This window comes from Petaurus breviceps, unplaced genomic scaffold (assembly GCF_028583685.1).
Source record: "Petaurus breviceps papuanus isolate PSGF00001 unplaced genomic scaffold, PetGlider_PUasm1.0 91041, whole genome shotgun sequence".
NCBI classification, from domain to species: Eukaryota; Metazoa; Chordata; class Mammalia; order Diprotodontia; family Petauridae; genus Petaurus; species Petaurus breviceps.
In genome coordinates this window covers 42,167,288-42,193,409 of record NW_027187400.1, presented here as the reverse complement: position 1 = coordinate 42,193,409, position 26,122 = coordinate 42,167,288, and the positions used below count along the sequence as shown (strand labels likewise).

The window sequence follows — 26,122 nt, the reverse complement described above, 5'->3', positions numbered from 1 at the left end:
CCTCCTTGTTTTGGGGGTAGCTCGACCACCCCACCTTTTCTAATCGTGCACTCCCAGGTGGATGTTGCCACTGGTCCGGTCCCTGCCCGCAAGCAGATGTGCTCCATCTTGCTTGCACTGGCCGTCCAGACTCCTCCATCGCCAGCAGTGGTTGCCTGCGGCTTGGTTTCCTTGGAGAGTTTGTTGTTCCAAGACATGTCACCTCATAGCCGTGCTCGGAGATTTGTGCTAAGCAGAGCAGTCCTTGCCTTGGTGAGCACTTTGGGACCATTCAGAACTCTGCAGAGCTCATCATGTGCAGGCAGGCTTGCGTTCTTCCTCCTCCTTTGTTCTGGATCCATCATATGGTCCATCTCTCCCACCTGTGGCAGCTGGAGTGCTACCTGTGCTGGTTTGACCCTTCCTTGGAGAGTTCATCCAGCAGCATGTCATAGTTCACACCCTGCACACATCATTAGGCCAATCCCTTTTGAGTAGCTGTGGATTTTGTTGACAAGGTCCGTTAGGCCTAAACCACTGTCTCTAAGGTATCTCTCTTCCAGTTGAAGGGGAGTAAAGTGTGAGAGGACTGGAAGGGAAGGAAGAGCTTTGAATGCCAAAACAAAGTTAATCTTGGAGGCAGTAGTGAGCCCATGGAGTTTATGGAGTAGGGGAGTGATGTGATCACATTTACATTGTTAGGAAAATATCTTGGTGGCTACTCGTGGATGAGTTAGGAAGGAGGAAGGACTCGAGACCCCTTGGGAAGGCCCTGTAGAAGTGGAGGGAAGAGACAAGGAGGGCCTGGGCTCCAGTGGTGCCTGTGACAGTGGACAGGAGGGGACCAGACAGAGCAGTGCGTCATGCTCTGTTGCACAGGGTGGTTGGCCCACACTCTTGTTCTCTTCTTGTATTTTTTATGAAGTGTCTCTTCGATGAACAGCTAGATGCTTTTTTTCTTTTTATGGTGTGGCGTGCTTTAGTTAAATTTTTTATCCTGAACTCAATAAACACCAAATAAAATGGGCATTTCCATATTCATTGTGAAACAGAAGGGGATTGTACAGGAAACTGTGGACCTCTGATAAAATTTATTTATCTCTGATAAAAATTCAGCATGCAACTTTCAACACTATCCTGCCTGTCTATGCTTCTTTCCAGCCTTTGATCTTCTGTGTATTTAAAAAGCAGAGGCAGCTAGGTGGTATGGGGGATAGAGTACTGGGTCTGGAGTCAGGGAGGCCTGAATTCAAATTCATCCTCGGTACTTACTAGCTGTGTGACCCTGGGCAAGTCAACCTCGGTCTGCCTCAGTTTCCTCATCTATAAAATGGGGATAATACTAGCACCTGCTCTGCAGGTTATTGTGAGCATCAGATGAGGTAATATTCATAAAGCACTTAGCACAGTGCCTGGAACAGAATAGTAGGACATTAGCAAATACCAGTTTAATTCCCTCTCTGCCTCCCAGAGTTGTTGTGAGTAAAGTGCTTTGGCAACTCTAAGACACAATAGCTTTAAAAAAAAAAAAAGGTAAGCCCTTTGTAGCAGATATGCTCAGTTGTGACCCCACGACAGCGTCTTATACTGAAGATCAGAGTTCTGAAGTCTTTCAAGCTGTCCTTGGTTAGGTCCATCCCCAAGCACTAAGTGTTTATGTTTGTGCTCCCAGCCTCTCCTCTCTTGCTTCTATGGGTCTCTTTCTCTCATGTTATTGTATAAACTGTTCTCCACATTCCATTTGCTTCTTTTCATATCATTCCTCACAAGTCTCCCCAGTTTCCTCTGAAAATGTCGATCTCATCATTTCTTCTCACAGTAATATTCCATTACATTAATATGCCATAATGTGTTTAGCCATTCCCTAATTGATAGCTACCCCCCTTAATTTCCAGTTTTCTGTCAGCCTGTACATAAATATTTTTTATATATGGGCCTCTTCCTCTTTCTTTGGTCTATTTGGAGTACAAGCTTAGTAGTTATAGCACTGGGTCAAAGAGTATATACATCAAGTGACTTTGGGGCACTGTTTCCTGATTGCTTTCCAGAATTCACGGGGCTGGGGCAGGAGTGGGAAAGAGAGAATAAGCATTTATAAATTGCCTGCTATGTACCAGGCAATATCTCATTTAGTCAATTCATAGCACCACCAATAGTGTTCCTGCTTTCCCATAGCCCTCCCTGCAAATGTCATTTTCCTTTTTTGGTTATCTTTGCCAATCTAATGGGTGTGAGGGAAACACAGAGTTGCTGTAATTTGCATTTTTCTAATTATTAGTGATTTATTTTTTCCATGTGGATTTTGGTAGCTTGGATTTCATCCTCAGCAAACATGTACTTTGACCATTTACACCTATTGGAGAATGGCTTTTGTTCTCATAAATCATTTTCAGTTCCATATATATACTTTTATAAAATGTATGTCAGAGAAATTTGTTGCAAAAAAAAAAAATTACCCCCCCCCTTATCTGTTCCCATTCTAATTTTAGCTGCATTGGATTTGTTTGTGAGAAACCTTTCTAATTTTGTGTAATCAAAATTGTCCATATTCCCTCTTTGAAACTCTTTTCTCGTTTGGTCTTAAAGTACCTCTCTAACCATAGAACAGACAGATGATGTCTTACTGGCTCATCCAGTTGTTTATGGTATCATCCATTTGGTTGTTTGGGTATATGATGTGAGATGGTGTTCTGTATGTAATTGGCTGCCACACTGCTATCTAGTTTTCCCAGTAGTCTTTATTGAATTAGTGAGGGAGACCTTATCCCAATAGCTTCTCTTTTTTTACCCACCAAACACTCTACTACTCTGTCCATATGTTTTTTGTTGGTTTTTTCAGTTACCCTTTAGGGGCATTCATTTGGTCTGGGATTTTTTTTTTTTTTCAGTTTTTTTCACATTTTCCCTTCCCTGAGATTTCTTGTCAGATGGTCAGTCATTCATGCTCTCTCAAGATCGTGGTGTAAAGCAAGAATTTCCTTGGGTCGGGTTGGACCACCCTTCCCAACTTTATCTTCTAAAGCCCTCTTTCTATCTCCTTGTTTAGCACATGAAAGACTGAAGGGTCAGGATCCTAACAGAATGACTCTTCCATCACTGGTGATGAACATAGGCTCCCATAGAATAGTGCTGCATTGGCTCGGTAGGTTTCTTTGCTGGCCTCCCCCTCGTTTGGCCCTTGAATATCCTGAGATCATGGGGCTCAGCTGATTCTTAACCCTACACTTTTTGAGGAGTGGAGAGAGCCACTCACGGGACTTGGAATCCCTAAGCTGCGGTTTCTCCCTCATTTGGCACTCCCATTGGATCCCTCTGGTCCATTTATCACTTACACAGATGACTCCCAGATCTCTGGGCCACTCCCCGGTCTTTCTCCTAAGCTTTGGTTGCACATCACCATTTTGAAATGGATGTGATCCAGACATCTTAAACTCAGCCTGCCTGAAATGGAGCTCATCCCTACGCCCCTTCCCCTCCCCCTTCCTCATTCCCTCCCTTGTCTAGAACTTCCCTGTTACTGCCCAGGGCACCACCATACCAAGGAGTCACAATGCCACTCTCTCGGACCACATATCTAATCTTTTGCCCAATCTTGTCATTTCTTAACTCACATCTCTCCTTGGCAGCTGGTGGTGCATTAGAGCAGTGGGTCAGAGTCAAGGAGACCTGAATTCAAATCCAACCTAGCTGTGTGACCCTGGATGAGTCACTTAACCTGTTTGTCTCAGTTTCCCTGCTTGTAAAATGGTGATCAGTAGCAGCATCCAGCTCCCAGGGTTATGAGGATGAATTGAGATAATATTTGTAATATGTTTAGATAAGTGCCTGGCACACAGTAATCCTTAATAAAAGCGCGTTCCCTTCCCTATTTCTGTCTCCTCTCCACTCCTAAAGCCATCGTCCTATTTCAGACCCTATCACCTCATTAACAGACCTGTGCGTTTGCTCTCACAGCTTTTCCTCCATCCTGATTCTTCCCACTCTAATCCAGCTTTTCCCCCATGGCAGATGCCTTCTTTTTTGGGGGGGAGGGGGGTTGGGTCATTGGGAGTGACAGCCAGTAACTATTGAAGGTTTTAAATTTGCATCTAGATTCCAATAAACATCTATTTTCTCTCCTACACCCCTCTCATTGAAAAGAAAAACAGAGACCTTTGTAACATCTGTCTGGTTAAGCAAAAAAAAAAACTTCTCCGTCCCCACCCCCTGCCCCAGTCTTGGTCTTGGCCTGGAGGCAGGTTCTCAGGAATCATGGCTGGAGGTTGGGTCGAGTTTTGAAGACTTTCAGGGCTGTTTGGTTGTTCTGTGTTGTCTTTACTCCAGAAGGTCCCCCTGGTTCTGCCCCCTTCCTCCAAATCCATTCTTCCAGGTCTCCCATGGTTCCTCTGACACCATTCCCATCATCATTTCTTCTAACACAATAATATTCCATCTCTTACCTAGACTGTAATTTTGTTCAGTCATTCCCTAAATGATGGGCACTCCCCCATACTCAACTTCTAATTCTTGGCCATCCCAAAAAGAGCTGTTGTACTGAAGTATTTTTATAAAAAAATCCATGGGTCTGTTTCCTCTTTGGGTTGTAGACCTAGAAGGCACAGCCCTGGTTCAAAGGGCATGCCCAGTGTAACAGCTTTGGAGCTGTTCATCATGTGCAAATGGCTTTCCAGAACTGTCTAGACTAGCTTGCAGGTCCACCAACAATGTATTAGAGTGCTGATTTACCTGAAGCCTCTTTTTCCTTTCTTTGTTTAACTCTCCCAGTGTGATATGAGCCTTGGCTGTGTGTGGTAGGAACCTCCAGACCTCAGGCTCCTTAGCCTGGCCTTGGAAGTCCTGGGGCCTTTTGCTGGGGGCTGAGGAGTTTGTGGAGGGAGATTGTCAGACGTGGTGTCATCACTAGAGAAATTGGGGGGGGGGTAAGGCCCCTAGTGACAGCTCTTTGGTACAGACACTGCACAGCCACTTTAGATGTTGGGTACTGCTGGTGCACACTTTTGGCTCTCTAGACAGTGGTGAGGGGCCACAGGAGCTGGAGGTGAATGAATGAAAACTGGGGGTTGTTGGAGGGTGAGGCAGGTCAAGCAGACTTTGGGGCAGAGAAGGTGGAGTCCAGGTAGCTCTTGGGTCGAGGGGAGGGCGGGAGCCTGTTGGAGGCAGTTTGAGAACAGTAGGAAACCAGCTGGGGCCTCATTGAGTGTGTCCCTGACAGGCTTCTGGTTGCCAGTACCTCGCTGTGTAACCTGAGGCTCAGTCTTCTTATCTGCCAAATGGGCATGATCTGTGAGGATCAGAGGAGAAGGGAGCGAAGCAGTGTCTTAGCAGACATTGCCCATGGGCTCCTCCTGGGTCCAGGCTGGGTGGCTTTGTCAATCCTGTGGACAGAGCAGAGTCACATCTCTGGTCTTCACGGCTCCCATATCTGGAGTACTTGAAGGTTTACAGCAAAGCCTGGGAGGGATGAAATACAAAGCTTCCCTCCTTTTGCAGGAGAAGAAGCTGAGGCTCACAGACCTTGAGTAACTTGCTTGTGGTCACACAGCTAAAGAAGTTGGAGGAGTCAGCATCTCATCCTGAGCTTTGATGGGGGCCCCAGGGCAGGACACTGCCTTCTCCATGATCTAGCTCCCAGGTCTCAGGGCAGGGGCCCTCCTTGCTCTCTGCCACCCGCCTGCCTCTGAGGCTTCAGCACAGCTGCAGGAAGTTGGTTCCCAGAACAGAGAAGCTAAGTCTGCTGGTCTGTTTTTAAACACCCATGTGCATCTTTGGGGGAAAGAAAGCAATTGAGTGGCGGAAAAGCAATTTCCGTGCAGATTTTGAAGGCAGCTATTAAATCTTTACAAGAGCCTGATTGTGGCTGCTGTATGGCAGGAATTGATAGTGTTCGTTAATAGAAAGCATGGTGTAAGATGAAATTATCCTTCCTGCCCTGCCATAATTAGGGCCCCCTGGGGAAAAAAAAAATCAAAGGATCCTCAGAATCTTAGGACGGCAAGGCAAGGAAGCCTGTGAAGACTTCTTGGGGTGCTGGGACACAGGTGCCCCATCCCCCCCATCACAGCTAAGTGGGATGTCAGGAAAAGAGCCTGCTGTCCAGACCTCAGAGCTCAGACCCAGGCTTGGATCCTTCCCAGTGATATGGCCACAAGCAACCACCTTGCTTACCCTCCCTAGGATGATGTGTCCAAAGCACTTGGTCAACCTCGGGCTGGCTCTCGGAATGGTCTCTGCGGTTACTGGGTATCCCTGGCAGAGGTAGAGTGACCTCTCCTTTCTTCTCTTCCCAGGTCTGTCTGCTCTGACGCTGCATCCTTTGGAATCCCCAGAACGCTGCTGGTTTCCAGTGCACTCGGAGGTATGGAAGTATGGTGGGGTGTTTGGGATCCTGGCGGGGCCAGCAGTATCAGGGCTCTGGAAGCCTTGCTTGAGGGGCAGCCATCCCCATGAGCTCATGCCTCTTCCTTCTGCATGGTCCCAGCTGGTACAGGGGCCATTGCTTACAGATCCACACATGTTGCTGTCAATCAGTCAACAGCTAGTAGGTACCTACTGTGTGCTAGACCCTGCACTCAGCCCCAGAAATACAAGAAGAGGCAAAAGCCAGTACCTGCCCTCGGGGAGGTTACTGTCTGGTGGGGAAGGCAGCCTGCAAACAAATGTATCCAAAGCCCGCTCTGTGGAGGGCAGATAGGATATAATAGCCGGGAGTAAGAGGTGGGGACTTAGAAGAAGCCAGGAGGAGTCCCAGAGGTCGTCTCATCCAGCCCCTCCTTTTGTAGACGGGGAAACTCTGAGGTCCAGAGAGAGGGAGGAGCCCATCGGCAGTAGAGTAGAGCCCAGGCCACCTGACTCAGGAACCCAGGGTTCCCCTCATTGTGTGACTTTGTTTTCCTTGGGTTTCACTTGGACTCTCGGAGTTTCTGAGGCCTGTCATCTCCTGGTACTTGAGAATATATTTGACTATATATCCTCCAGGGTAGGAGCAGCATCGACTGGGGTTCCTAGATCTCTTTCCTAACAGGTGATGACTGTCTCCAAGATTGAATAGGTCTTGGAGTCTCTGGCTCAGCTGCTTGACGTGGGTGGGAGGTCCCATTAGGCTGTGTACGCTGCCCTCTCTGGGCAGCCCACCTGAAGCACGTGCAGAGGGAGAAGCCGACTTAAGTGGGATTCAGCGCCCCTTCTTGACTGAGCATCTTTCCCGTGCCAGTGTCTGGATGCCCTGGCTTGGGGCCTGCCCCAGAGCCAAAGAGTGAAAAAGCAGGAAGGGCCTCTGTGGGGGGCACGTGCTGAGCACTGGAATGCAGACAGTTCTTGCTCTCAGGGAGCTTCCCTCCTAACGGTGGGAGACAGCACAGGGGCAGCAGCGGCTTTGTTCTTGGAATGTGGAAGGAGGTGGGGGGGAGCGTGCCTGGGCTCCAGGTAGCTGGAGTGAGGACTGGTTTCCCTGGACAGCAGGGAGATTGAGCACCAGGGAGATGTGGCCAGTTGGCACGTGTGCCATCACCAGCCAGTGACTGGTGCTCTTGGCGCTGTGTCCAGCAGGCCTGGCCACTGCCTGAGGCTTAAAGGCACCTGTGCGGCCTAGGGGCTTCCCACAACAACTGGGAGAGGGAGGGAGTGCAGGTATTCTCTTGCCATTGACAGATGAGGAAACTGAGGCTCCAGGAGCTTGGCTGACTTCTCCAAAGCCTCCTGTTTAACAGCTGCTGGAACTGGGCATCAGGTCCTGGTCTCTTGCTGCTCTTCTAAGGGAGGTGAGAAGACCATAGGAAAGAGTTGGTGTACTTCAGTGGCTCATGGAGGAGAGCAGACCAAAGGGTCAGCTGTAAGACCTGACAGGCCAGGGACTCAGGAGGCTGAGTGGTGGGAGCGTGGCTGTCAGGAGAGCCACTTGGCTAGGCGTGGAAATGACCTTTGCTGCCCAACATAGCCCCTTGTTTCTGTCCTTTCCATGCCCCATGTCATTGGGAACCTCACCTTCATGCCAGGTTCATCCCCTCCATTTGGCCATGGACTTTCCTCCACTAACCTTCTTTAAGCATTTCACTTTTTAATGCGACTCAAACTCCTGGGCTCCGGGTAGCTGATGGATGAGGGCTCTGGGGGCTGCTCCTGGGTCTGAGTGTTTGTCCCAGGGTGGGTGGGGGTGGGTCTGCTAGTGCATCATGGTGCGCACAGAGATCTTGGGGCAGTGACCAGGAAGAGGCCTAGCCTCTAACCTTGGCTCATTCTTACTGCCTGAGCGACCTTGGGTGAGTCACTTAAGCTTAGCCTTTGGTGGCCTCCTCTAGAAGGTGATCTCTTGGCCTAAATGGGAGCTCTCGTCTCTGATGGGTCCTGGGCATGCTTCTGGGTGTCAGGTGAGCCTTTCTAAGGGGAGGGTGTGATCCTTGACTTGGTGCAGAGATGGGAGCACCTCAGAGATCACCTGGACCCCTTCTAGTGTGAGAGGAGCCACTTCTGGCCAGCTGTGTCAATGACAAAGCTCTTTGTGCTAGACTTCCACCTTCCACCTAGTGACTGCTCCTCTGGGATGACCAGCAGGTCATCAGTCCATAGACCTTGCCAGGCATCACCCACCTTCTGAGCTTCTTGGTTCTAGTCAAGTCTTCCAGAGCCACAGAGTGAGGATGGTCCCTTTTCTGTGTGACATCCTCAGAGATGCCTGAAGACAGCTGTCATGCCTTCTTTAGTCTTCCAGATGAAACTTCCCCAGGTCCCTCATCTGTTTTTCGTTGTGCCTGGATCAGCATTGACGTTGCCCTGGGGTCTCAGGGCTGGCACGTAGCCTCCCCACTCCCCTCTGCTGGAAGCAGCCTGCCCCTGGTGTGGGCTCCCAGAATCTGGCTCCCTGGTTTTGCAGAAGAGGAAGAGGGGTTTGGTTCATTGGTGGGGGTGCTTGCCTGCCAGGCCCTCAGTTCTCCATCTGATCCTCAGACGTTGGCCACCTCCACCCTCATCTCAGGGCCTGTGTGGGGCTGGTCGGGATCCTTTCCTTACATTTCACGACAGAACGTGTCAGAGCTCAGCCTGTTAGCTCCATCCCCGATGGGATCTGACACCACGATTTGCTTTCTTCAGATGGAGCAGAGGTCAGAGTATTGTCGACTGATTCTCTGTGAAGTTGTCATCCTGGATTCCCCTGAAGGCTCCCCATGGACTGCTGCTTCTGGTTGTCTGGTCTCCCCATGGGCTTCACGATGAAGCCCGCCCTTCTGGCTGCCCCTGGCCAGCCTGGAACTAGGGTTCAGCAGGAGCTGTTTGAAACAGAGGCCCTGGGTGCTCCATCTCCTCTCCCAGGCTGCCCCTGGGATCTTTGATCTCCAGCCTCCTCCATCAGGCACTGGCCACATCGAGGCCTCTCGCTCCACCCCGAGTAGATGTTTTCCAGGGAGGGTAGATGCCGGGGCTTCCCCAGCCTGCCTTGTTCTGCCTTCATTCATATAGCAGGTATTGATCAGGGGCTGGGAAGGGGCAGCTGCCAGGGATCCGCTATGGGCAGTCTCTCTCCAGCTTGGCCTATGGTCTTAGAGAAGTCATCAGCCCCAGTGGGGCCAGCTTGGGGACATGTGTCCAAACCTAGTTGGGCTGGTAGCTAGAGAGAAGGCACTCTGCCTGTGCCTGGGCCACTCTCACGGACATCATAGCAGGACCAGATTGACTGAGCCTCAGAGAGCTCAGGGTCCCTTTCACTGATGACCAGGAAGGAATTGGGGTTAGCCTCGAGTGGAGGGAAGCACTGGGACTTTAGGGGAACAGTAAGAAAAGGGAATCAAATAGTTCTGCTCTTAGGAAGCTTCTAAATAACTGGGTAGCTTCTCCTGGATTCTGTCACCACCCTGGCCTTCTCCCAACAGGAAACCTTACCCTCCAGGGGTTAGAGAGTTCATCTGCCGTGCCCTCTTGGGGGACAGACCAAGAGTAGCTCCAGTTTGGCTTCCCAGCCAAGGGGTCCTTTCACTCTGACATGCTGATGCCTTTTCAGCATCCATGGGGCTAGAGGTGGGATGAGGGCAGAAGGACCAGTCCAGCCCTTTTGTGCCTCGGGAGCCAGGGACTGGACACTGAGGCAGGCCAAGCCTTAGGTGGCTGGCTGGCGGGTGGTCCAAGCCCATCCTGCTTGAGGACTTCCTCTCTGCCTGCACAGCTTCCAGGGGCCCTGGTGAGACCCCCAGAGCAGGACTGGAGGTCTCCACGTGGACGGTGCCTCCTGCTGTCCTCAGTGTGCACCTGAGGACACTGAAGTTCAGAGGAGTACCTCTCAATGGGCAGCTTCCTGGCTGGTGGGCTCTTCTGACGCCAGACCCAGCTGCCCTTTTCCCTTTCCCTTCTAGAGAATTATCAGTAAACACGAACATTTCCCAAGACCAGAAAATGGAAATTGTCTCTGAATTGGAATCTTCCCCCATGTTAAATGTTTCCTGGTAGAGCCAACATGACTGTGCTTGTCTGGTCCTTCTGGGTAGCCTTTGTATATTCTTGAAGTGTGCCATTGACACCCTTTTCTTTCCTCTCCTCCCTTTTTTTGCATCACTTTCACTAGCCCCTTACTCTCCCCATCCCCACCCTCCCTTATAACAAAAATATAGTCAGGAAAAATAAATCTGTGTTGTAATGAGTGTGTCTGGAAATCTTAAGTGGCCAGCTGCACCTGCGGCCCTCACCTCCCCACCCGGGGTGGGCGTACTTCATCCTCTGTTCTGGTCATTTCATTGATCAGAGTTCACGTTTCACTATGGTGTTCCCTATGTTGTTGTGGTCATTGTATTGTTCTCCCAATTCTCCTTACTTTTCTCTGCATCAGTTCATACAAATCTTCCAAAGTTCTTTGAATCCTTCCCTTTTGCCATTTCTTACAACACACCGATTCTCATCTCCCAGTTGAGGGGTATCCCCTTAGTTTCCACATCTTTGTATGCCTGTGAGTCCTTTCCTTCTGGCCTTTGTCTCTTTGGGGGATACAAGCCCAGGAGCAGCATTGCTGAGTTAAGAGTATGCCCATTGTAGTGACTTTTGGAGAATAGTTCCACTTTGCTTTTCCAGGGTAAGTTTTTTGGTCATTTTCCACAAGCCGTGCCAAACCCCAGGGCCGTTTCCATGGCACCATATTGCCTCTGGTATGTATTTGCTTTGCTTGTCCCCAGACAGAGCATCTATCGAGGAGAGGCTGGGAGGGGAGCAGAAAGGCAGATTTGGCCTCCATGTGAGGGAGAACTTGCTGACAGAGAGAGAGCTGGCCCAAATTGGAATGAGCTGCCTGGAGAGATGGTGGCTCCCCCCTCCTGGGAGGCCTTCACAGAGGCAGGAGGGCCACTGGGCATTTCTGTGGAGGGCTGCATTTCTGTGGAGCCTTGGTTGGACCAGAAGGAATGTCTCTGAAGGGTCTTCCAATTCTTTTTTGGAGTCTCAGCTGCAGGGAGTGAGTGGGAGCATGTCCCCTGGGCCTGGGGTCCCAGAGACCTCTTTGGGGAAGGTGTGGTTCAGGAGCATCTTGTCCTCAGCCTGGTTATTTTACCGCCCTTGGCTCCTGGCCTAGCATCTCCCTGCCCCCACCTGCCTTGTCCCACTTTCTCCCCAGCTGTGGCTCAGCTGAGAGGCCTGGTCGGAGCCAGGACACATGAGCCCGACTGCCATCCGAGCTATTTACCCCTCCAGACCATGTGATTTGCAGGGCTGGGTTTCGATGGAAAGAGTTTTGTGTGAAGGCACGGTGTCCTGGCTCGTGTCTCATTATGGAACTAAGTAGATCACTGACCAATCCCAGAGTGGGATGCTGTGGGCTCTGCTGCTTCCCCAGGCCTGAGCCTGCCGACTCTCAGGCGCATACATGTGCCCATGGCCCAGAGCTCATGGCATCTACTCTGGGCTGAGGCTTGTGGTGGGCTGACTGCCCATCTTCCAGGGGAGCAAGTGTGGTCTCTCACTTCCTCCTTATTGTTACCTAAAGCCAGAAGGAAACATCTAAGCAGGCAGGGACTTTCCTCAGCCCCAGCAAGGTCCCACATGCATGCATGCCCCTACCAGGGGCTGCCCCCCAACCCCCACGTGTTTGACCAAGGGGATCCTGTGGCTCTCAGGGCTGAGGAATGCTGGGTTTCTGGTTTGGAAAGAGTGTCTGATTCCTGGCATGGACCCGCCACAGGTATTTTTAGCTATCTCCTGGCACTGTGGTTTTTAGGCATTTCTCATCTATTCCTGCCCTAACCCATTGTGTGTTGGAATCAGTGATCAACAGAATTTCCCCCCAAGGGTTTGTCTCATGCTGGTTCCCTTGAAAGGGCAGCAATAGCCCCCTACCTTACCCTGTGTTGGGAGGAACGAGCTTGAGGCCTGCGGTCAGGAAGGGCCCAATTCAGATCAGGCTTCAGGACCCTGGGCAAGTCATGTACCCACTGCCTGCCTGAGTTTCCTCAAGTATAAAATAAGAATGCTAATAACATTTTTCTACTTGATCCTGTTGTGAGGAGCAAATAAGAAAATATTTGTGTTTAGCAGAGTACTGGGTGTTTTAATAAATAATTCTTTCCTTCTCCTTTTCCCCCATTCTCTGAGGCATGTTGTTAATTTAAAACAAAAACAACAAAAACAGACTGTCTTTTAAGATTTACTTTCAATCTATCCCTCCTATTTCCTATGCTGGGGAGCATCCTTTGTAACCGAAAAAGAAATCAATGTATGCTGCATTCTGCTCCTGTAGCCCCCTGGTCCCTTGGTCAGAGAGGGGAGGCACATCTCTGTTCTTCAGGAACAAGCCTGGTTATCCTTGTAGGATGCCACGTTTCAGCTGCTTCTTCTCCCCATTGAGACTGTTGTCAGCAAAGCCCGTGTCGCTTTCCTGGTTCCTTTGCCCCCACTCTGCATCTGTGGCTTCCCGACTTCTCTGAATTCCTCCCACTCACCTTTTCTTCACGGCACATTCACATTCCATTGTGTTCATGGACCATGGTTTTCTTATCCATTCTTCAATGGTTGGGCACCTTCTCTGTTTCCATTTTTTCTGCCACAAAAAGCACTGGTATGAATAATTTCATGTCAGAGGCCCTTTCTTCCTGTCTCTGACCTCCTTGGGGGTCTGTACCTGATGGTGGGATATTTGAGTCAACTTGGGATGAAAGATTTTCCATCTCTTTAAGTGTCCCAGAGAGGATGGCAGGCTGTTGCCTTGGGTTTTTGTTAAATGCTCAGCATTTATCTGGCCTAGGGATGGGAGAGAAGATGAATTAGGCTGTTTCTTCATTGGGGCCTGGTCCTTGCTTCTGTGCTAGGGCTGTCCACTAGGGGTGTCTGCTAGAGTCCTGCAGGCCAGTTTCAGGTGCTAAGCAGATCTGTGATGCCTCATCATGGTGACACTGAGGCATGCTAGCTCCCCAAAGGTGGGGTCAGCAGCCCTAGAGCTCCAGCAGATCCTATTGAACCTGAACTAGACTTTCAGTACTCAGAGAGGCCAGTGCTGGAGGGGGGTCTCATCAGCCATCCACTGATGAGGCTGGCCAAGCCGGAGATGTCATTCATCACCAGAGGCAACCCAGTGTTAGCCAGGGCCAGGGTCAGGATTTAAGCGTAGTTCTTCTGCCTATGAATCCAGACCAGTTTCTGTTCTTCATGTCATTGGGCATGGGAGGGCATCTGTGGTGTGTTCATCTACACTCATGGGGCAGCTGTGGACCCTGGCTCCTGCCATCTCTTTCCTGCCCTTTTGGCCAGGGGTGTCACCTTATACTCTGGCTAGCCCAGGGCACTTGGAAAGGGGGCTCTGCTTGTAGTTGGCCATATTTTGCCTTCGCAGTTGAAAAGGAAATGACAGTAAACCCTTCACTGGTGTAAAATTGAATTAGTTTGAGCTCTTTGAAAAGGGCCAGATGTCCCTTAGGTCATCAGTCACATAGTGGGTGACTGGAGGCCAGGGCTTGGAAATAGGGTAGAGGGGCCCAGCAGGTCTGGGCTCGGTTGGCTCATTAGGAGACAAACTAGTCAACATTTGTTCTTGTAATATGGAAAGACAGTTCCTGGGCTGTTGTCCAAGGAAGCCCCCTTCCCGGTGCACATCTCCATTACCATGACCCTGAGACTAACCGTGACCCTTCCTGAGTTTCTCTTGGCTGGCCTGGGGCACTTGGCCCTCTCCGGTGGTCCAGCCACTTTTGGAATCTTGGTCAGGAGTGAGCCCTCGGCTCCTCTGCAGGCTTGGCATGGCCTGTTGGGGTGCAGGGGGGTGTTAAGCACTGCTTATCAGGAGGAGCTGTCCAGGAATTGCTCCAGTTTCCTTCCTGGGCCTTGTGGAGCAGCTGGATTTCTGGACATTGCTAGCGAAGGACAGTACCTGGGAAAGAGGCCAGGCTACTTAGAAATTCTAGGCACAAACCTACCCTTAGGGCCTGTGGCCTCATTGTGTGGCTCTGGTGGCCACGTTCAGAGGAGAATCCACTGTGCTAGCGAAAGCCCCCCCCTTCTTCCTCTGCTCCATCTGGCTTGGATCAGGTGGTCCCTCAGGACCCATCCAGCTTTGGGCCTGTGATCTGCAGCCTTCATATGGCCCCATCCCAGTATCAGGTTTTAGCATCCTGCTTGTGGAGTTTGTCTCTTAGTAAACCTTGAGAATGGCGTTGGATTTTATTTTTCTTTCTTTTATTTAACTTTATGGGGCTTTGAAAATGCTACACATTCCCATGTTTCCTCTGCCTGGGTCTGAGCTTCAGAAGGGGAGGCAGTAACTCCTCTGTTTCTGGCTTTCTTCGAGGAGCCGCAGACACGTGTCAGGGCCTCCCTGCCTTGGAGGAAGGCAGCCTGTCTGTTCCCTTTCTTCCCCCAGTCACACTGACTCTATCCCTGGGCCCCGGTCTGATCATGACTAGGCTTCAGACATTCAAGACCACCCCCCGTCTGTGCCCCTCCTTTTGTGTTCCCATCTCCTTTTTTGGCAGGGTGGAAAAAAGGGGGGTTCAGCTTGTGTGTCTTACACTCTTAGGAGGAAGAACCACATCTTATTTGCCAGAGGTCAGGTGGACAAAGCCACGGGTGGGTTGTTCCTGTCCCCTTTTGGGACAGGAGTTTGGGACAAACTTTGTGCTCCCTGGCCCTTCCCTCCTACTGTAGGCACTGGAGGGCAGGCCTAGGCTTTCTTTTTCTTCACTGTGTCCTCAGTAAAGAGCCTTGCCAAGCCCTTTACTGCCCCGAACCTTCCCTGAGTGGGAGGAGAAATTGGGAGAAGCCCCAGTCCCTGCCCTGCTGATCACTGTGCAAACCAGGTGCCGTGAGCCACAGGTGGGGCAAGCTGGAGCTCAGAGGAAAGACACTGGCATTAAGAGGGGCTGGGAAACCTTCTTGCATTTGGAGGGACTTTGGCAGAGACTTTGGGGAGCCTGGAGGCAGAAGGAGAGGCTGGAGTGAGAGAGAAGATAAGGAAACTCCCAGATTGGATTGCAGTGTTAATTAGGACCCAGCCTAAAGTTGACTTTCTCCATCTTACCTACTTGGTGTTGGGTGGGGAGCGGGGTGGCCAGGGACTTTTAATCTATAGTGCTTGGGCTCTCAGCTATTTAGAATCATTGTATTAAGGCTTTTATTTTATTTTTTTAAAAACAGATTCTATTAATATTTTTTTTACATTGTCTAGGTTTCCCATGTATCCCTTCCACTCATTTTTCTCAGTCAAACTTAAAAAAAAATTCAGCAAAACCAGTTAGTACATTGGAAAAAAAAATAGAACATTAAATACAGTGTTCCCTACTACCCAGGAACCTCTGTCTATGCTGGGGAGCTGGGGAGAAATGTCACCCCACCTCTCTTATTTAGGGACAAGCTTCTTTAACATTTTGCAACATTAGTTTTTGGTTGTTTGGTGATGGGTCTTTCCATTCACATTGTTGAAATCACTGTAGATGGTATTTTCTGGGCTCTGCTGACTTCTGCATCAGTTCATACAGATCTTTCCATATTTTTCTATGTTCATCACACCCATCCTTTATTTTTTATTTTTTTTACTTTTTGGAGGGGGGAAGGTAGGGCAGTTGGAGTTAAGTGACTTGCCCAAGGTCGCACAGCTAGTTTTTGTGTTAAGTGTCTGAGGCCAGATATGAACTCAGGTCCTCCTGACTCCAGGACTGATGCTTCATTCACTGTGCCACCTAGCCACCCCACACCCATCCTTTCTTCCAGTGCTATTGACACAATTTGGGGCTGCTGGGAATCCTGTAGAGTCAGTGTACAGGGTAGTATCCTTCTAGAATTAATTCACGAACTCAAACCATCTTCCAGTCAAGTGGCAAAGTTTATGTAATGCCAGTAGAGGCAGGCAGGGTACCTAGTGAACCTCCAATTTAATGGGAGGTGAGGCTGGTCCTTATGTACAAAAAGGACAGTGAAAAGGATGTGGGTGAGATTAAGGAGTGGTAAGTAGTCTGGAGTAGGCCAGGTACAACAGTGAAAGGAACATCTCGTAAGCTAAATTAAGTGATCGGGGGGGCTGGGGTGTGCCAGATGCCTTGGGCAGAGGGACAGTGATCTGGGCTACTGAAATGTATGGGGGAAATTCAGGCACTGGGTTGCTTTCAAAGACACGATCTTTTCCTTTTAGTGGTCCAGGTACCAAGATTGCAAAACATTCCTATACGGCATTTGGTTTAGTCCTTCCTCTGTCAATGGGCATTGACATTGTTTTCAGTTCCCTAGAGTTAATAAACAGTAAAGGCATCGGGGTGGCCAGGTAGCACAGCAAGTAAGAGCACCGGCTCCAGTGTTGAGAAGACCTGGAGATCGAATCGGGCTCAGACACTTAGCACCCACCCAGAAACACCTGGCCGTGTAACCTTGAACAAGTTACTTAACCCCAATTGCTTAGGGGCGGCCAGGTGGCTCAGCGAGTAAGAGCACCAGCTCCAGTGTCGGGATGACCTGGATCAAATCCGGGCTCAGATACTCAGCACCACACCCAGAAATAATAACTGGCCGTGTAACCTTGAGCAAGTTACTTTAACCCCGATTGCTTTAAAAAAAAAAAAACAGTAAAGGCATCATCTTTATTATCCGTGATGTGGAGCGTTGCTTCATAGGGTTCTGCACAGTCCTCAGTTCTTCTGAGAACTGTTAGTTCCTATCATTTGACCCCAGGCCTGTTGGAGAACAGCTTTTGGTCATAGTGATTTCTGTTCGTTACCTGTAACTCTGTGTTTGAGGCTTTAATTTGCTATTTCTTCCTCATCTGTAGCAGAGCTACCTAGAGAAGTCCCTCCAGGCTCTGTGCTTTGGGGAACTCCCTGCACCAGCCTCAGGCTAGGATTGAGCCCAGGTAGTTCTGTGGTTAGAAGCTCTGAGGTTAGGCTCTCTGTTCCCCTCCTGCATTCACAAAATGGAATTTGGAGGGCTTGACATGAGAGGCCACCAGTCTCTGAGGCAGCTTCAGGGCTCCTAGTCTTGGGCTCTGGGACAGAGGAATCTGAAAGGCCCCTCTTGGATGCTGTGGCCGAGCAGCTGTGGCTGCTCTCAGTCCTATTTTTCTCTCCCTTCCTCTTCTCTTCTCCAGCCTGGAGCCAGCTGAGTGCTGAACAATGCCCTTGTTAAGGGAAATTTTAAAATGGGAATTTGAGCATTGAAGTGCACATTCTTTCCCTGGGATATCCAGGCTGGGACTGAAGAGAATGCCTCAGGAGAGTGTCAAATGTCTCTTTCCAGGGAGAAAATCACTCTGAGGCTCAGGGCAGCAGCATCCTGACCTCAGGACAGGGCCCAGGGCGGCAGAGTCCTCACCTCAGGACGGGGCCCAGGCCTGCAGTGTCCTGACCTTAGGATGATGTAGCAGGAGCCTTCTTCCTCCTGCTGCTTCCTTCAGGCCCAAGTCTAAAGGCCTTCCCCTCATCCCCTTGGGCACAAGGCACAGGAGGGCAGATCCCAGGTCTGAGACAGGGATCCACTCCCTACCTACCTACTTCGAGGGTGGGGTTAAAATAATGAGTAAGAAGAAGAAGACACGTTCATTCTCCCAAGAAGTCAGGACTGAGAGGTGCCAAGAGCACCTGGGGGTGAGCTGTGGATGTTTTCAGTCTAGAAAATACGTTCCCCTTAAAGAGTTCTCAGGAAACTTGGGGCTCTTCCCTGTTGTGGTGTGGCGTCAGGCTTGGGAAAGGACAGGGACGGAGCAGTAGAGGAGGGGATGGCAGGTGGCTGCGCTGACAGAACCAGTGGGGGGGGGGCCTCCATGAGGGGGCAGCCTCATTTGGGAATTTTGACCCCAGGACATATTTGACTTAGCTTTGTTGTTCAGTCTTTTTTCAGTCCTGCCTGACTGTGACCCCATTTGGTGTTTTCTTGGCAGAGATACTGGAGGGGTTTGCCATTTCCTTCTCCAGGTCATTTCACAGATGAGAAAACTCAGGCAAACAGGGTGAAGTGACTTGCCCAGGGTCACCCAACTAGAGAGTGTCTGCATCCGTATTTGAAAGAAGTCTTCCTGACTCCAGGCCCACGCTCTATCTGCTGAACCATCCAGCTGCCCACCTCACAGACAGTAGACACCTAATAATTCTTTCTTGTCAAATGAATGAACATTTGGCCTGGGAGAGAGACTGAAGTCCTGACATTGTTGCTGCTGTCAGATATCTGAAAAGCTCTCATGAGAAAGAGGGATTAGATTTGATTTGCTTGGACTGCAGATTTGGCCTCACTCAGGCGACAGTGGCCTGTCCTCGACAGTGGAGGGGGCTGGCTGCCCTGGGTCATGTCAGATGGCCAAGCATGGGGGAGGTGGGGTGGAGGAAACGGTGTGTGCTTGGACCCGGATGGCTCCGGGGTCTCTGCCTTTGCTTAAAATTCTAGGATTCTCATGGCCTTTGGATCCCTGCAGATGTTTCTAACTTGGCATCATCACACTTATTACTTTCAGATCGAATGGATGGCAAAAATAGTCCAGTAAGCCCTTGAAATGAGGGACGACATCTCAGAAAACAAACTCGTGCCTAGTTTCTTCATGCAAGGGCTGCCTCAGCTCCGAGTTTTTGCTAGAGAGGAGGCGTCTAGGCAGATGAACGCTAGTTGTTAACAGGTCCTGTTGAGGGCTTGGCTTGGAGGTGAACACTGAAGCACCTTGTTCAAGCCCTTTCCCCCCTTAGCTCACTGGACAGTCACACCTCTGTGGTTCGGGGGCCAGGTAGCTTTGTGGAGGTCACCGATGAAGGTCAGCAGGAGGACATGCCCCAACACCTTTTGTGTTAGTGATAGTGAGTGAGCCCGAGGCAGTAACGTTTGCCGGTCACTGACTGTTATTCCCTAGGTGTGGAGTCGGGACAAGAGTTTCAGCCCTCACAAAGGCAGTCCCCCTGATTCCCTGACTGCTGGGCCCTGTCGCTTGGGGACTCCCTCTGGGCCCCTTGGGAGGCTCTCGGTTGTGCCCTCTGAGGCAAGCATTGCATGTCTAGACCAGCATCCACAGGCCAGCTGTTCAGAGGCTCTTCCCACCTGCTGGCCTCTCCAGGCTTCTTTTCAATCCCCATTTACTCAGCTCATCTTTTAAGCACTAAGTGCCCTGCCTCCCAGGCACAGAGAATTAGAATCACTGGGTTTTTGTTGTTTTCTTGTTTGTTTTTTTAAAGGAGATGGCTGGGCAGAGAGCACTGGCCCTGGAGTCAGGAGGAGCTGAGTTCAAATCCAGCCTCAGACACTCACTAGTTGTGTGACCCTGGAAGAATCATTTAAAAGAAAAGGAGGGAGGGAGAGGAAAAGGAACTTGGGGGCCTTGGACTGGCAGCCTTTCGTTTGACACATGAAGAAACTTTAGACCGGGAAGTCAGTGCCTTGTCCAGGACCCGCAGATGTCATTCAACTTCAGAGATCAGACTGGAGCTCAGGCTTCTGTCTTGAAAACCAGGCTCTCTCCATGAGGCTCCCACCTGAAAATAGATTCGACCTTTGTCCTAAAAAGGGTTCAGACGCTTTTGAGCATTTGTTCCAAATGTCTTTTTTTTCTGGCTGTGGTCTTCCAATGTCATCTGCGTGTGATCAGTAAGTAAATATTTATTAAGTGCCTACCACATACTCCAGGGCTACAAAAAGAAGCAAAAGGAAGGCCCTGCTCTCAGGTAGCTTACAGGCTGATAGAAGAGACCACATGCAAACAGGCCCACAGAACAAGGTGTAGATGGGATGAGTTGGTGATGGTGGGCTTCAGTAATTTCAGCAGTATCCAACTCTGTGTGGTCCCATTTGGGGTTTTCTTGGCAGAGATGCTGGAGCTCATTTTACAGGTCAGGTAACTGAGGCAAACTGGATTAAGTGACTTGTCCAGGGTCACACAGCTAATAAGTGACTGAGGTCACATTTGAACCCAGGTTTTCCTGACGCCAGGCCTGGTGCTCAACCCACTGCTCTGCCTCGCTGACAGAATAAATAGGAAATAATTAGCCAAGGGAAGGCCCTAGAATAAAGTAGGGATTACCTTAGGGACTCAGTATGTCTTAATCATCTCGTAGTTTTAGGTCTGGCAAGGGTTTGGTAGGTCATTGAGTCCAGCTGCAATATTGTTTACAGATGAAGACACTGGGGTCCTAGAGGATCTGAATGACGTGGTAAGTGACAGAGGCCAGCTGTGAGCCCTTGCACTCTGACCTGGATGGCCCTGGCCACATGCTGCCTACCCTGAGAAGACAAGGTAGGCATGGTGTTCTTCTCCGACCCCTCTGACATCATCTCAGCTCTAGGGGCCCTGGGTGACAGGATGGCAGGCAGGCTTACCTTTCCGGAGCTCTTTTGTCCTGTGTGGAGTTCCCAGCAGCCTGTTTGACCAAGATGGTGCCTCCAGGGGTGACCATCGACTCCTGGGCCCCAGTGGCCAGCCACTGGCCCTGTGTTCACTCTGTTAGCCTTTGTCCTCCCTCCCCTTGTGGGGCTGAGTGAGGCTCCTGGTCCTGATACCAGTTACCCCATGTCTGGGTCATTCTAAGATTCAGAGTGTTTTCCTGATGACGGTTCTGTGAGGCTGGTTGGGTGGCCAGGATTATTGCTCTGATTTTAAAACTGAGGCTGAGGAGTTGACTCTTGCTTGTTGTCTTGTCATGATAAAGGACCAAAACCCCCCTTAGAGCCCAGGTGTGCTGGCTGAGCCTGGCCCTTCCCCACTCTCCCAGGCTGCCTCCATCCAAGAACTGGCCCTTCAGCAGGACCCTAGCAGCAGGACTCAGTTTGAAAGGTACTGCTTCCAGGCCTCAGCAGCGTTGTGACTGAGGGGAAGTCACCTCCTCTCTCTGAGGGTCATGCATTCTTAGCCTGACAGTCATGGGAGGAAAGTGCCACAGAATTGAGCACTGTTCCCCCCTTCCTTCCTCATGTATGCATGGCTCTTGGGGGGAAGATGGCCCCTGATACTGGCTTTGGCTGGCTGGCAGCACTGAGCCCTCCCCTTGCCAGCCTGGCTTCCCTAAGGGGAAGTGAATTGTTCAGTATCCTTGTTGAAGTGTTTGCTTGGGCTTAGGTGAAGTGGCTTAGCTGGTTCTGAATGTTTCCTGGCCTGGAACTTTGGACAATCCTTTAGAAACAGGGAAGAGTGAATTGTAATCAGGGCCTTATGTATACGTTTTTAAAAACCCTCTAACTTTTTGGGCTTTGTATAATTAATAACACCAGTAGCTAAGACGGACAGTCCTTTTTTATAAAGTCTTTTAAAGCTCGTTAAAGGAGTGGGCCTCTCTAGAGCTCTGCTTTCTCATCTCAGCTCCCTCCCTGTCCCCCCACCCCCAAACATTGCCTTCTTTCTCTTCATTTGTCAGTTTGCATTCCCATTAGATGTTGGCTGTGATTATTTTGTGATTGCCTATTGTAATTGCCAAGAGCTCAGCTCTTTGTAATGCTGCCATAATTTACTTTGGATTCTTTTTTTCTGAACACATTGACTCTGGGAAGGTGGAGTCTAGGCCCTGTGTTGTTAAAAGAACCCAACTGCCTTTGGTTGGCCTACCATGAAACCCCCAGGGTTATTAAGTTGTGATTCTGAGTCATGGTTAAAAAATGTGTTCTGACGGTATCCGTTCTGACTTTCCGAGAGGGAATTAACAGAAGCATAACAGCGACATGGCTTTAGTGATGCCCAACGCTTTTCAGTGGGACTGAAGTACTTCTCCAGAGTCTGTTCTAGCCCTTTGGGCTCTAGATTCACATGAACCAAGTAGGGGTGAGGGGGATGGACCCCAAGAGTTTTCCATGTCCTCCCTCATAGTTTCCTCTGGTGTCTAGCTTTCCACGAATGGGGAGTGACGGACTCCCTGGCTTTTGTACAAGCACATGAGGTAACAAATACATGATGGACAAAGGACAGCTTTTATTCTACCTTCTCATCCACCCCAAAAGGACTCACAGGAATTGAGAAATATTCCGAAAACAAATTTTGAGACTCATAATAGCCCACCCATAAACATCCTTCAGAATGTTTGCTGCTGGGGAACATCCTGACATTCTGATGAAATCTTTTCTTCCACAGGCTCCTACGGTCTTCGAGACTCATAGTGCCACCCTGTGGTCTGCTTGGCTTCCAGACGTTTAGTGTTGCTCCCTCGCCACCTGCATTGTCTGAATAAGTCACTCCCATAGTGGGGGGAAGGCCAGCAACTTCGCAATTTCTTTTTTCTCCTATGTCAAGATAGCGGTGGCCATGTGGGGAACTCTCCCCTTCTTTCTCCAGGTTTCCAAGTTTCCAAACCCTTAAATATGGGGTAACTTACAAGGCCAAGCTACTCCTCCCACAAAGGCTGATGGCTGTAGCATTTCCCTTCTCTGTCCAGAAGGCGAACTTCTTAGATCACATTATCTAGGAAATCAAGAAAGCACACACAGATATTCCACCCCCCCCCATCCTTATCTACACGAGAGGTCTCTAAGATCATTGTCCGTAACTTGCTTCTTGGCCCAAGGGACATGCCTCTGTCTGCAGGAATCCCTGAGGTTTCACCACAGCCCTGGCCACTGCCATTTCTTGGGCTCTGAGAGTCCACTCTTAAAGGTCCTTGATCTTTGCTCAGAAAGGGAAACAGCATGCCTGGGACAATGGGTAAGCACCCTCTTCTGAAGGATAGCCAGTCCAGCCATTAGCAGCCCCAGGGTTGGGAGGGGAGCAAACAAATTCTTTCCCCTCCTTCACCCCATTCCAGAAGAAAGGACATAGGTGAGAGTCACCGCTGTGCACCCTTCTGTTTTCTTTTAGCTTTTTCAAATGTTTACTGAAAAGAGCCAGAACCAGAGCTCTTCCCTGCCGAACCGCTCGCCCCGCCTCAGTTTGCTTGCTTACATGTGAATGTGACCTTGCCAATGAACTAGGCTTCTCCTACATGCCAGAAAGAAGGAAACAAGCATTTTTTAGGCACCTACTCTGTGCCTGGCCCTGTGCTAAAGTGTCAGGGATACAAAGAGAGACCCTGCCCTCAAGGACCTAAGGGGACAAGACCATACACAAAAGAGATGGGGGTGGGGAGGAAGGCTTGGGGTGAAGGTGGCTGTGATGGGGATGGGGTGTTTTTTTTTTTAAGATTCTTATTTTTATTATTAATTAATTTATTTTTTTTTTTTTGCAAGAGGGAAGGTAGTGCAATTGGGGTTAAGTGAGTTGCCCAAGGTAACACGGCTAGTTTTTTTTTGCATGTGCGTTAAGTGTCTGAGGTCAGATTCGAACTCAGGCCCTCCTGACTTCAGGGCTGGTACTCTATTCACTGTGCCACCTAGCCGCCCCAGACGGGGTGTTTTAAAATCCAAAAAGCCAGGAAAGAAGTGAAGTCAGGCCAGCCTGGGCCCTTCCCCAGAGTGGAAGCATGGGAACAGACTCACCACTGGGAGAAGAGCAGCTAGAGGATATTCTGGGGTGAGCAGGGTGCAGGTGTCCAGGCTGAGGCACGAGTCCATGACTTTGAAGTCGCCACTGCTGGGCTGAATCAAGCAGGTGGCTCCTCGGGGCTCGTTCCTTTTCAGCTTGGCCCCTGGATCTCCCGGGGCTCTGCTGACCTTTCACAGGCCCAAAGATGTGACCCGAACCACCCACCCTTCCCCCACCACTTGTGTTCCTAAAAGCAGGAAAAGAGGATCAGTAGAAGAGTGGCGCAGTGTGTTCGAGGCCATATGGCAGCCTCCCCACCCAAAGGCCGACAGCAGTTCTGACTTCATTAGGCTCCAGAGAAGAGAATTTCAGTCTCTTTTGGAGACTTTTCTCACCCACAGTAAAGTGGCAAGAGCAGTGATAGAATTCCCCAGTGCCCTAGTCTGCTCCCAGGCCTGTCAGTGCAGTAGGGAGCTTCCCAAACCATCTCAGAGCAGGTCCTGCCACCGAGACTTAATCAGGAATGGGGCTTGTCCTTTTAACAAGTGACAGAGATAACAAAAGATGGAAACAGTGTTGAAAAGGTTATGGAAAGACAAGCAAACTCATGCATGATTGGTGGAGCTGTAAATTAGTCTAACCATTTAAGAAAGCAGTTTGTAATTATGCAGTGAGAGGGACTAAAATGTCAAATATCTAACAAAGGCGCTCACTGCCCTGCAATCCCATCAAGTTGAATTCATGGAGAAAGGTACATGAGGCATTGGTGTGAGGATTCCACTATGACCCAGGCCAGTGGGTGGTAGGTACAGTCTCCCCAAGCCTTGAGGCTGCGTGTGGGGATGGGATGAGTCTTCAAGAAGCTGGCCATGTGGTGGCAAAGCCTTTTTTAGTCTGGTGAGGTTGTCTCCCTGAAATGAAAGCTGGGGAGTTGTTCCTGACCAGAAGATCAGGGAAGGCCTCCTGGGAGAGGTAGCGGTCAGGTGGGGATTCCAGAGGCCACGAGAAGGGAGACAGGTGGGCACTGCAGGCCTCTCTAAGCCTCGCGGTGAGCAGGGCACAGGCCTGGGTGGTGTCTGGTTTAGGTGGGACTCAGAGTGTACAGGGAAGGAAAGTCAGAGAAGGATGTCATGATGAGACTATAAGGAGAGTCATTCAATCAGCAAGCATTTATTAAGCACCTGTTGTGTGTCAGGCGCTGTGGTAAGCATTAGGGATACAAAGGAAGGAAAAAAAAAGTCCCTGCCCTTAAAGAGTTTGCGTTCTGATGAGTAAGACCCCATGCAGATAGCTGTGAACGGACAAGACAAGATAGAGGGATGGGAGAGATTGGGCTGGCCTCAGAAGGAAGGCACCATGGGGAAGGTTAGCTTGTGGGGGGTGAGACTTGAACACTTGGAAGCTGGGCCTGGAGTCAGGAAGACCCGAGTTCAAATTTGGCCTCAGACACTGACTATGTGACCCTGGGCAAGTCATTCAAACCATTTGCCTGAGTTTCCTCAGCTGTAAATGGGGAGAATAGCAGTAGCGCCCACCCCACAGGGCTGTTGTGAGGCTCAGCCCCCTGCCTGGCACATGGTAAGCACATTAGAAACGCTAGCCGGGATGACCAGTGTGCTCTTCCCCTCCAGACAGAGCCGGGAGCTTGGAGTGTGGGCAGAGCCATTGTTCTCCCTCTTTTTTGTTTTTTCTGGGCATGGCTCATGTAGGCTTTTGTTTTACATGACTCTCCATATGTGTTACGGGTTCTGTCTTTCTTGCCTTCTCAGTGGAGGGGAGGGAGAGAATTTGGAACTGAAAATAAAATGGAATATTAAGGGGGGGGCGGGACCGGTCCGGGGGTTGGGGGGGGGGGGGTGTGGAGGAGCCAGCTGGAGTTTGTCCTTGATGACACTGTCACTGATGGCAGACTCCAGAGCTGCTGGGGGCCGGTTTTCCTTTGGCCCTGTGCCTTGGGGTCTCAGAACGGTGCCTGGGCACTGGAGAGAGGACTGGCCCAGGGTCTCCCAGCGAGTATGGGGCAGAGGCCGGACGCTGACCTTGCCTCGTTCTGACTCCAGGCCACCTCGACTCCTGCTGCGGCAGGGTGTCTTTTATGCCAGCTCACAGCTGGGGCCTCGAGTCAGGGGAGGGGAAGGATCTGGGGGGTCAGGACAGTACCAGGCGGAGTCAAAAGGCTACCTTGTGTGGGCCAGTGGTAGAAGCCAGCTGGTAAGTCAGCAAGCACTCACCAGGTGCCCTGGAGACCAGACACATGGTCTCATTTATTCTTTACAGTGATCCTGCAGGGGTCACAAAGTGACACAGCCTTGGTTTCTTCTTCTGCAAAATGGGCATCATTTGTGAGCATCAAATGAGGGG

At 50.3% G+C, this 26,122-nt stretch overlaps 1 protein-coding gene across 1 annotated transcript in view; it reads left to right on the top strand.

The window, feature by feature from the left end:
* The first annotated feature begins 6,243 nt into the window (after positions 1 to 6,243).
* SIPA1L3 (signal induced proliferation associated 1 like 3) overlaps positions 6,244 to 26,122 on the top strand; it is a 94,096-nt gene continuing 74,217 nt past the window's right edge. The window contains exon 1 of the mRNA XM_069078521.1: positions 6,244 to 6,334. The gene's annotated coding sequence lies outside the window, so the exon portion shown is untranslated. The remainder of the gene's footprint in view (positions 6,335 to 26,122) is intronic.